We start from the raw sequence: 10,000 nt of genomic DNA, 5'->3' as shown, positions 1-10,000 counted from the left end.
GTGTGTGTGTGTGTGTGTGTGTGTGTGTGTGTGTGTGTCTGTGTGTGTGTGTGTGTCTGTGTGTGTGTGTGTGTGTGTGTGTGTGTGTGTGTGTGTGTGTGTGTGTGTGTGTGTGTGTGTGTGTGTGTGTGTGTGTGTGTGGGTGTTGGGTAGGTTTAGGGGTTGGGTTAGTGTGTGTGTTTGCGTGTGTGTGTGTGTGTGTGTGTGTGTGTGTGTGTGTGTGTTTGTGTGTGTGTGTGGGTGTGTGATGGGTAGGTTTAGGGGTTGGGTTAGTGTGTGTGTGTGTGTGTGTGTGTGTGTGTGTGTGTGTGTGTGTGTGTGTGTGTGTGTGATGGGTAGATTTAGGGGTAGGGTTTGTGTGTGTGTGTGTGTGTGTGTGTGTGTGTGTGTGTGTGTGTGTGTGTGTGTGTGTGTGTGTGTGTGTGTGTGTGTGTGTGTGTGTGTGTGTGTGTGTGATGGGTAGGTTTAGGGGTCGGGTTAGTGTGTGTGTGTGTGTGTGTGTGTGTGTGTGTGTGATGGCTAGATTTAGGGGTAGGGTTAGTGTGTGTGTGTGTGTATGTGTGTGTGTGTGTGTGTGTGTGTGTGTGTGTGTGTGTGTGTGTGTGTGTGTGTGTGTGTGTGTGTGTGTGTGTGTGTGTGTGTGTGTGTGTGTGTGTGTTTTATGTTTGCAATTTTATAATATACCGATAATATGTTTATATATTTGTTTGCTTGTTTGATGGGACAGACATTTAAAACTTTCTAAACGAATGATTATGAATAAATCCCTCACATGATGTCAGATCATTTTCTGTTCACCTGGGGCGAGGAAGGCGAAGTTTAATAAATTCTGACATGTAATAAGAAACATTATCTACAATACGGTGTCATGTGGCACATGCTCTCTATCTCCATACTTTCTCCATCTACTCCTGGACAAATAAACAGAACCCCGACTAGCGGCCAATCTCTCCTCCTGTCCAAAAAAGAAAAGTAAAAAGTGCATGACCTCACTCTCAGAGACTTCGGCATCACGGAGAGGGAAGGGAACGTGATACGAGCAGGAATAACAAGACTTCAGCGTGTTTAGTGAAAGAGCGATACATCAGCAAGCCTGATTAATCAGTCAATACTGGAGATTATCACCTGAGAAAGAAATCATCATTCAGCTTGCTTTTTTTTGGTGCATTTTGGGATTTTTTTAAAGTAAATATAATGTTAAAAAAAGATAGATATATATATATATATGATAGTACATAAAATATATTTATTATTTAATATATGAAGACTTCAGATGCAAAAGCCTCTAAGTGCCATCTGAAATTTTCTTCTAGAATGATCATTTTTATCAAGCTTGCATGTTTATGTTCAGTTATTTCACTTTAATGGCAATGAAAATTACCTATTAATTGTCATTAAAGTGAAACTTAAATATACAAGCTTGGTAAAAATGATCATTCTAGAAGGAAATTTTAGATGGCACTTAGAGGCTTTTGCATCTGAACTCTTCATATATATTATATATTAGTAAAATTTTCTAAAAAAAAAAAAAAATCCTGATCATAATTAACTCAACACTAGCTCATCGTATGCCGTTTATCAAAAATATTGCATGCATTGAGAGAGTAAAAATCAAACCAGTGATGTAAAACCTGTTGCTTGTGAACAAACAGTGGTCTGTGCTTTAGGGAGTGTGTTTGGGCTGCTACTCGAGTTGATGAGTGTTAACACCAGCTCCCTTCATTTGCATGTAAATACACATCTATAAAGCTTGGCTTAAACAACAAAAAGACTTTCTGCTCAGAAATGCATCTGAAAGGAGTGTGTGGCCATTACGCCACATATGGAGACGCCTGTTTCCAATGAAAAACACTGTGTGTGCTGGGAACGGCAGACTAGCTCTGTTTTAAAGTGTGCTGTCTACCTAGAGAGCGTTTTAAGGCAACAAACAACACAAAAGCTCACACTGCCTTCTGAAATGCCTTATTTTAGACAAATTCTAAAGAGGTTTTCCTTCAAGTATATGAAGACAATACCAAAATGCACTGTGACTGTGTGGAAAAACATCCAAGATAGCAGACAAAGCAAGAGAATAACACTAATCTTGACTATTTTACCTTAATAATTCTATGTGCAGTGAAATTTTCTGTGCTTATTATGTTAACATATGTAAGTATTATAAGTATATATAAGTATTATGTTAACATAAATGACTCCAAAACAGTACTGATTTTTGCATATTTAAAAAAAAAAAAAGGTTCTTTATTGGTATCGAAGGTTCCCATGAAGAGCCTTTAACATCCATGGAATCTTTCCAGTTTCTTTATAATGTAAAAAGCTTTTTTTGGGGGGGATTATAAAACGCTCTTTACACTAAGAAAGAAAAACGGTTCTTTTAAGAACTTCTGGTTCTTTTTGGAACCAAACATTTAAAATACGCCCTTTTGGAACCTTTATCGAGAGCACATGTAAAGCGCACGAGTCATATTGTTTCATTTTGGGTGCGAATGTTCTTTTAAACGCATTATAAAGAGCACAGGAGCCTGTTTCTATCCAAATCGTTACAATCCTTCAATTCCATCTGCAAGACGTTTCCTCCATCTGTGGACGTAACGCAGCAGGGCGACAGATGTGAACACACTCGTCCTGAACTCACACACACACACACACACACACACACACTGAGCGGACTGCTGTTCCAAATCCACATCCAATCTCCTCCACACCAAAATCTCTTTCCAAGCACTTCTCCGCGTCCGTCAGTCTCTCTCTCTCTCTGTTTGTAGTGGCATTCCTGCTCGGCTCTCGGCTCCAGTGTGTCTGGCCGCGCTGCACGCCTGGGAGCCATTAGTTTAAGTAAAGCCTGACACACACACACACACGACTCCTCTTACAAGACATACAGACAGAGTGTGTTTGTAAGACGTGTGTGAAAGAGTTTTGTGTGTGTGTTTACTTATAGTTTGGGGTCCCCAGAAGTGAGTTGGGGTCACCAGGTAATGCACTCAATTGAAAAACATCAGAGAGCAGTGAGTGATTTTCTCTTTGTCTTTTGTTGTTAGATTCACATTAATGACACAGACAGCAGTGGATTATTAGGCTGCTGTCACTTTAAGACCGAATGCACGGATCCAATATACTGATACACATGCGTTTTCCTTCTCAGCTGACCGTTAAAGCCCAATTATGTGGCAAAACGAACCTCAATCACCTCATCGCTACGGTCTACAATCGCCTACGTAGGTGAAATTGTTTGACATTTCTAATGGTAAACACAGCCATGCTGAAGCCTGTAGTAATGTTTCTCATTGATGTAATGGCAATCCACTCTTCTTATTGTTTTTCGAGAATGTTGCACTCCTGTTTGTTATTGTGCACGAAACTTCACGCCAATAAATCATCAGAAATATTGCTGATTTGTGCGCGGCGAGTCCTCTTTACGTTCGTCCTAATGCCTGTTAGTTGTTAGTTTGCCCATATTTGGCGTTTAAAATGTCTTTAGACATGGAAAATCGATTTTACAATCGATTCAATGAATACTTATGTCTCAAAAATCGAACAGGACCACGCATGCATTTAGGTGAAACTCGAAAAATATTAAGTTCAGTAATTCAACTTAAAAGGTTAAACTAGTATATTATATAGACTCATTACATGCAAAGTGAGATATTTCAAGCCTTTATTTGTTATAATTTTGATAATTATGGCTTACAGCTTATGAAAACCCTAAATTCAAAATCTCAGAAATTTTCATAAGCTGTAAGCCATAATCATCAAAATTATAACAAATAAAGGCTTGAAATATCTCACTTTGCATGTAATGAGTCTATATAATATATTAGTTTCACCTTTTAAGATGAATTACTGAAATAAATGAACTTTTGCACGATATTCTAGTTTTTTTTCGAGTTTCACCTGTATAGTGAAATGAGTTGTCTTTCATGGCATATAGCGCTTTAAGCATTTGAAATCACTAGAGTAAACAGCAATGCTTAAAAATGCATGCAAATGCTAAAATGATTTGTAAAAATTTGCCATGTAGTATTAGTATGCTTGTTTTTCATTTGATCTGGAACAGTGTTCAAACCCTCCCCCAAACCGTTCAGCTCGTATACTGTCACACTATACTGGCTTAGTGTTGCTAAGCTAGAAGTTAGTTTCTCCCCAACACTGCGTCTGTCCGAGTGTGTGTGCACGAGTCTGCACTTACAATTTATGAGAGGTGGGTCACACTCTCTCTTGGCAACACTACCCTAAAGTTTCCACTTTGGGAGCCAAGAAGAGAGACAACACACACACACTTTACTGTCAGATAGATATAATGACCATCAAATGAGCAGTATATACACAGCAACCCTGATCCATTCTCAATCTTAAACATGATGGAACCGTCATATTTGTTCATGCATGCAAATTATTAATGTTATTATGTTTGTCCCTCAGAACTAGTACAATACAAGCTGTTTGATGCCATAATGGAAGTGAATAATTCGCAGTATACACACGATTTACTGCCTAGTACACAGTCAAAAATACTATCTTTCTACTTCAAAATTCCAGGTTTAATTCAAAGTGCTATTTCTTTGTAATTATTTGTGAAATTTACCTTGCAATTTCTAAGTGAAAATTGTTTCTGCATCGCCAGTGTATTTAAAAAATTGCATGTGCAACAATACGAAGTATTCAACAATAAATGTTTAAATAACAACATTATGCGGCGCTGTCATGTGACCTCAAGATGCTGCATGTTTAATTGAGAAAATGGTTATTTTGCATTTTCTGCATTTCATATTTAACACATTGATCTTTTATTATTTAGCTAAAAGTGTCCGAGAACAGCAGGCTCTTCATCTGGCGTGAACCCTGCGAACTGAAGGTTTCTTTGGGAATCTCTTTTAAAGTGACGAAGAGGAATTCACTGCCTTGTTTTACAAGAGAAGAACTGATGTGAAGTAGATTAGAGAAACACACACCGCTCCATACCGAAGAGGTCAAGTCCCAAACCAGGTCTGACGACGACGCTCCAGTGTAAACAACCTCCAGACTATATTTAAGACTTCTATACGATCATTCAGTTAGTCAACACATACAGCCGAATGTCTTGAATGTCATTGCATTGAATACAAAATATCAAAGCAAAACATTTGTTTATTAGACTTAAATGATCAAATAATGAACGTGTGGGCATACAATAAACGCATCCATTCAAATGCATGAGAAACCTTTATGTCTTATTTATGTCTTAGTTTTCTAGTGCAATGACATTCACACATTTGTAGGTGTGATTTACATATCTGAACGCTTTCTGAGGCCGTTGCATAATGAAAGAAGGACGTAGGCAGTGACCTTGAGCCTGATTTGGAGGTGTATGTATCAGATACATGTTGCGCTATTGAAATAAAATGCGTCCGTAATCTCATCCGAGTGGGATGAAAGCATGGAAGAGATAACACAGCTGTAATGGGGAGACACAAAGAGCTGTGTGTTGGGCTATTACGTGTGGGATCCATGCCGAACGAAATCTAAGACAAGATGAGAGAAAGACTCGATGAAAGAGACTGTGTACGGATTAGAATAGTAGCATACCGCTAACTTCTGCTTAAAAACATGCATACTAATAAAATGTGAAACTGTATTAGTCAAAGCAGTCAGCAGGTCAAGTATGCTTGGAATAACTGATCACATTTGATCTGGATTACATAATCAGATTCCAAAATTTTTAAAATACTCATAATCAGATTACGGACTGTTACATTACATTACATTCTCCCTAATTCTTCTTTTTACTTACATACAAATAACTTGCATACATACAAACAAACATGCATGTGTATAAACACACAAAAATATTGCATATGCAAATACATATAATGCATGCATCATAAATAGTTTGAGCAGCAGAAAAACAGATTAAAACCAGAAAAAAGTCTATATCTCTGGTTCTCCTCCAGCACACCTGTGTTTATTCTGAATTCTCAGTCCATTTTTGGCCTCAAGGCATGAGAGCAGCTGTGTTATTGGCACAAACACACACACACACACACACACACACACACACACACACACACACACACACACACACACACACACACACTCACACACACACACACCTGTGTTTGCAGGTGGTTCAGATGGAGTATGTATAGAGAACACCTGGAGGGAAAGAGACAGAAAGAGAGACGGAGAGAGACACAAAGAGAGCACCCATGGGGCTTTTTACAATGTAAACCAAGGACTTAATTATAGTTGTGCAGATAAGAAGGGAAAGGGGATCTCAAGTGTGTGTGTGTGTGTGTGTGTGTGTGTGTGTGTGTGTGTGTGTGTGTGTGTGTGTGTGTGTGTGTGTGTGTGTGTGTGTGTGTGTGTGTGTGTGTGTGTGTGTGTGTGTGTGTGTGTAAGCATGCCTTCCCTAAGGTTGGATTGCAGGATCTGTTCTGGCTTGTCAAGACCACCGTTTCCCACAATCCCTTTGGCATGTTTGCAAGTGCTGGAATGCCTGAATCATTTTGGTGAATCGGTTGTTTCAAACAGTTTGTTTTAATGAACCAGTCCAAAAAATGATTCATCCGTTACTTTACATCATCACATTTTCAAAACCTAATGACCTAACATAATTTACACTGCCTATCTGTTAAGCTTTTAACAGATGTTAACTTATGAGGTGTCATTTAAGGTAGTATGCTGCCTATGTAGACGACTCAGCTCACTAGGTTTTGAACAGAGCCTACAGAATGTTTTCACAGATGAATTGTTCAGTATTTCACGAACTTGTTCACTGAAAAGAACCGACTCACAGGACTGATTCGTTCACTCACGTTCACATGCTGGAAATCTCACTCATATCCACGGGAGTATTTCATGGGGGAGATCATCATTACAGCACTCCACACACTCACAGAAACAGACAAAAATAAAGCGTCTCATTCACTCTCACGTTCATTCAGAAACACCTCTGCCAGTTCTACAGGAGAAATATAATGGATCATTGAAATGTGACACAGACGTCCTGTTTAATGCGGCCGTATGGCCTGAAGCATGGGAAAGAGTTACACCGTACACACACACACACACACACACACACACCAGGTCTCAATGTCAACGTTCTGGTCAGTTCTCACAGTCTGGACTGAAGGCAATTTTGATCCCCTCTTTTTTTATATAGTCCGTGGGGCACTAACAGCCACAAAACAGCTGGATTTCCCATCAGACACAGAGAGAGAGAGAGAGAGAGAGAGAGAGAGAGAGAGAGAGAGAGAGAGAGAGAGAGAGAGAGAGAGAGAGAGAGAGAGAGAGAGAGAGAGAGAGAGAGAGAGAGAGAGAGAGAGAGAGAGAGAGAGAGAGAGAGAGAGAGAGGGAAAGAGAGAATAGTGTAATGTAAACCGCTAGCTTTATTTTCATTTTTAAATTGTATGTATGGGGGAATCTCACAAAAACTTGTCAAGAATATTTCAAAGATACATTATAAAAAATATTAATATTTCACACCAAAATCTTGTGGAAAAATAATTTTGCATAAATGATTTTATTTATGCAAAATGATTTTTCCATAAGATTTTGGTAATAAGAATTTAAGAAAATGCTAAAAAAATATATATCTCATTCTCATTAATGTGATGCAAAATAAAAAGCAACATTATTTAAATTGTAAAGTTGTACATACTTGTATAGGTATACATGCATTTGTTTTATTTCTATATTACAATATATATTTTTTTTATATCTGGGTATGAGAAAATTATAGTATTGTCATTAAAACAATGTTACAATGCAAAAAAAAAAGATCTTAATGGTCTTAAAAATATAAATATAAAAAAATATAATTTCTTGTTTATTTTTTAGGTAAAATAGTCCCTGGATATTTGATCAAGAGATTCAACTGTGCCTCAGCGTCTCTAACGGTTTTGGTTTAATGTAAAGCTTCTTGAATCTGAACATGAGATTTCAGAAAGTTCCAGAAAATATTCCTAAACTCCACAGAAATGTGAGTGAAGGAGGTGGAGGGGTCGTTCTCAAGCAGTGTGTGTGTGTGTGTGTGTATGGTGGGGGTCTTAAAAAGCTTTAATGGCATGATAAGCCTCTTTCACAAGCTCTTAAACGCTCCTCCCTGATAGACTCCTCAATGACTGCCGTCTTTGTCCCTCTTCAAACTCCCACCGGTGCAGAAAGAAGCAGAAAGTTCAGAGCATGATCATCCGTCCCGAAATAATCCCACACTCACGTTCAGGAGGAGAAACACTCCAAACTCGTATTGTTTTGTTTTGGTTACAGGCGGATCAGCTGATCACAGATAACCATCAGCCCCTGCAGACGATTGCAGAACAGACTACAGAACGCATCGATGCTCCAGGAATCTGAGAAAAACTCTTTAAAAGGATAGTTCATCGAAAAATATGTTTGTTCTGTTATCATTTACACACCATCGGTTTCTTTCACGGAACACAAAAGAACATTTGTTTCATTTAAAGCTGCAGTCCGTAACTTTTTTGGGTTAAAAATGATCCAAAATACATGGTAAGCTTGTAATAATGTTTTTTTATTCCAGTGGTACTGGTGGATTTCAACGGGAAATTCGAGCATGTCTTTGCGCCATTACGTCACTTCTGTCCACATAAAGAAGAGTCTCGGCTAGTCGACTATGAGTGTGAGGATGCTGGAGATTTATAGCCTTTTCTCACTGCACTTGATATAATTAAACTTAGCAATTTGATGGCAGATCCAGAAAGGTTCAAATGACAATCACAATTGGAGATTCACCCGCTGTTGAACGCGAAAGTCTTCGGAGCGGCTACAGAACAAAAGAGACTGACACCGGCCCGTGCGGAAACAAGGATAATATCAGGAGGGCATTAAATGTCACGCAATGCTGATGTTGTTAACATTAACAATTTGAGAACAAAGTATAATTTGCATGGTTTGACGTGATATAAGCGATCGCTAGATTTAATCAGCGTGATTTACTGCAAGTTGGTCAGAACAAAAGTGGATGTTCAGATGACATTTTCCGGTGAAAATTCTTATGTTGGTCATACTTTCCAAAAGCAGAATCTGTGATTGCGAATGCCAGGATCCACACCGACTGACAGCCGCACATTCTCCTCAAAACATCGGATTCATCCGCGCTGTGCCATGCCAAGGCACAACCCACGTAATGTTGATAATTTCACGAATAACTGCAATTGCAGATCTCGAACAGAGATGGCGACAAAGAGGAAAACTACGGACTGCAGCTTTAACAAAAAAAACACAAAAAAAGCAATCGGTGATGAAGAACCAAAAAACTCCATATGTCTTTAGAAGTCACACGATAGTTTTATGTGCATAATCTGAAATTAAAGTTTAAAAGTTGTTCAAAACAAATCTTGCATGCACACTGAAGTCAATGGGTTTTTGATTAAATGTCTGAGATAATGTCTGAGTGTGAACACAAGCTCAAGATATTTTCGTGTTTTATTCTTCGACATATACATCTCGTGATGTTTTGCTAACATGTGTCTAGATGGGACTACAGAGGTTGTCGGATATTAAGCTTCATCACACCGAACGGTTGGCTTCACAGCCTCGTCGTGTTTATAATCGAGATCTTGCAAACTGTCCTAACTCAAACATTCAGGGAAAATGTATTTAAATAAAGATTAAAAGCGCTGTCAAAGCTTAATGGTGTCATGCGACTGTGTCAAGCATAATTTTAGCTTTTTACTTCAGCCGATTATATTTAGGCTTCAGAAGATTCATTTGTAAAGATTAAAGGGTTAGTTCACCCTAAAATGAAAAAATGGTCATTATTTACTTACACTTAAGAAAAGCCTAAATTCAGTCTGTTCATCATATAAAGCGATCGAGTCTCTTCAGAACATTTTGACTAAACTGCTCAACCATTGTAGCCTGGAAATCCAGACCTAAATCTGAAAGATTAATGGTCTGGCGTCGACTAATGAAACTCGTCCAGCTCGAGGGGCGGCACCAAGCATGCATTTGAAAATCTCACTGCACGCAATTGGATAACACTACGACCAATCACAAC

At 38.6% G+C, this 10,000-nt stretch overlaps 1 protein-coding gene across 3 annotated transcripts in view; it reads right to left on the bottom strand.

The window, feature by feature from the left end:
• Nucleotides 1-10,000, bottom strand: part of cbfa2t2 (CBFA2/RUNX1 partner transcriptional co-repressor 2) — a 41,442-nt gene that overhangs the window by 26,884 nt on the left and 4,558 nt on the right. The window contains exon 2 of one of the 3 annotated variants that reach the window (XM_081380888.1): nucleotides 6,090-6,132. The exons of the other annotated variants lie outside the window; for them this stretch is intronic. The gene's annotated coding sequence lies outside the window, so the exon portion shown is untranslated. The remainder of the gene's footprint in view (nucleotides 1-6,089; nucleotides 6,133-10,000) is intronic. 3 annotated transcript variants of the gene reach the window in all.

Source organism: Scardinius erythrophthalmus (assembly GCF_964197995.2).
Source record: "Scardinius erythrophthalmus genome assembly, chromosome: 12".
Lineage (NCBI taxonomy): Eukaryota > Metazoa > Chordata > Actinopteri > Cypriniformes > Leuciscidae > Scardinius > Scardinius erythrophthalmus.
This window is presented reverse-complemented; position numbering and strand designations above follow the sequence as displayed.